We start from the raw sequence: 2,419 nt of genomic DNA, 5'->3' as shown, positions 1-2,419 counted from the left end.
AGAGACCAGAAGCTGTGCGTTGACTCTGTTTCCAAGATACAGAGGAAAGATGGTCTATACTGGTATGGATGGTACTGTACTGTGGCTTTTGGGTAGTAACTTAACAAAAATTAAACTAGATCCCTACCTCACACCATGCACAAAAATAAATTCCAGATGCATTAAAGAGATTTTATACATCTGAATCTTGTGTGTGTGCATTTAAGAGTATATCCATCACTTATCACATATCTATTCTTATATATGTAATATCTATATAGATATATAGATATCAAACTCAGTAGAAACGTGGGAGCATATTGCTATTATCTTGGAACTGGGCAGGTCCTTCCTGAAATGATACAACTTAGAATCTATAAGGGAAAAGATGATTTAACTACATAAAGTTTTCAAAAATATCTGCTGACAAAATACAGTTCAACAAAGTTAAAAGACAAATTACTGGAAGAAAACATGTAGAATGGTTGAGTGAGGCTGGGAGGGGCATTTGGGGGAGGAAGAGGGGGTGTCTATGGCTCTGCTTTTCATCAAATCTCAGTATGGTGTGGCTTTTTAATCGCAAGAATGGTTCTCATAAAATCCACAGCTACCTGTGGCTCCCAGGTCCACTGATTGCTGATAGCAGCTGGAGGGTGGCAGGAGTACAAGGTGACCCCTTGAAGCCCATCCCACTGTGGAGACCATGGGAGGGCAGGTACTGGGGCCAGCTGCTGGTGAGGAATTTGGCGGATGGCCAGAGGGACGGATTCTGCAACAGGACAGGTGCCAGTCCAGGGTGCCCTCCCAGGAGACTAACATATTTCTGTTTATTCATCCTTCTAATGCCCAGCTGGACCCTTGCCAGCTTCTGTACCTACCTGCCCCTTCCTGTATGAATTCCCTCCCTTGTAGGCTCCATTCCCTGGGCCCTTTCCAGTTTGGCCAGCCTGTCCCCCCTCTGGGACCCTGCTTAGGGGCAGTGTCACCCCCCCCCAAGGACTGGGCTTCCTATCACCTGCCTGGGGATAGAGGCTGACAATCACCTTGGTGATAATTTACCCAGCGCCTACTGTGTGCCATGCTCTGTGCTGAGAGCTCTGTGGAGGGAGTCATGGTAGACACCAACACTAGATACTGTTTTTAGCACTTCCATAAGCTCTTGAGTAAATACTCATCAGGTGGGACTCAGCTAAGGCAAAGATTATGCATGCAAAACGAGTGACTGCTTTAGGGAAGAGAAACCAAAAAATTTATATCTGCGTTTCTAATAGCATACAGCAGTGATGGAATGTGCTATCCAAATTTATAGGATTTTCTTACATTTCTTAAGTATCCCAAATTGTATCCATTAAAGGATTTAAGGTATTTTATAGCTTTTTTTGGGTAAATTTTTATTGTGGTAAAATACACATAATATAAAATTTACCATCTCAACCCTTTTCAAGTTTATAGTTCAGTGGTATTAATTATATTCATAATCACATGCAACCATCCCCACGCACCATCTCCATAGCGCATTCCATTTTGTAGAACTGAAACTACGATTAAACCATTAGCTCCCCATTCTCCCCTGTGCCCGGCCCCTGGCAACCAGTCTACTTCCCGTCTCTGCAAATTTGACCCCCCTCAGTAGCTCCTACGAGTGGAATCGTACCGTGTTCGTCTTTCTGTGACCGCCTTGTTTCATGTAGCATAATGTCCCCCAGGGTCATCCGTGTCGTGGTCTGTTACAGACTTTCCTTCCTTCTCCAAGCTGAGTAACATTCCATTGTGCGTGCATGTCCTGTTTTATCTGTTCACTTGTTGTTGGACACTTGGTTGCTTCCATGTTCTCGCTACTGTGAACAATGCTGCTCTGAACATGGGTGTTCAGAGGCCTCTTTGAGACCCTGCTCTCAGTTCTTGTGGGCGTGTACCCAGAAGTGGGATTGCTGGATCAGACGGCAATTCTAGTTTTAATATTTTGAGGAACCACCATGCTGATGATTACCATGCATCATTTTACGTTCCCACCAGCAGAGCACGGGGTTCTGATTTCTCCCCCTCCTCACCAACTCTTATTTTGTTTTTTTTAGTTTGTCTTTTTTTTTTTTAATAGTAGCCATTCTAATGGGTGTGAGGTGGTCTCTCATTGGAGTTTTGATTTGCATTTCTCTAATGATTACTGATCTTCAGTGGGCTTATTGGCCATTTGTATATTTCTTTTAAAAATGTATTTGGCAACCAGTTTGTTTTAAAAGATTCTATTTATTTGAGATAGAGAGAGAGAGCATGAGGGAGGGGCAGTGGGAGAGGGAGAAGCAGGCTCCCCACTGAGCAGGGAGCCCGACGTGGGGCTTGATCCCAGGACTCTGAGATCACGACCTGAGCTGAAGGCAGACGCTTAATGGACTGAGCCACCCAGGTGCCCTTCATTTATATTTCTTAGGAGAAATGTCTA

This window comes from Ailuropoda melanoleuca, chromosome 13 (assembly GCF_002007445.2).
Source record: "Ailuropoda melanoleuca isolate Jingjing chromosome 13, ASM200744v2, whole genome shotgun sequence".
Lineage (NCBI taxonomy): Eukaryota > Metazoa > Chordata > Mammalia > Carnivora > Ursidae > Ailuropoda > Ailuropoda melanoleuca.
Note: the sequence above shows the minus strand (reverse complement) of the source record.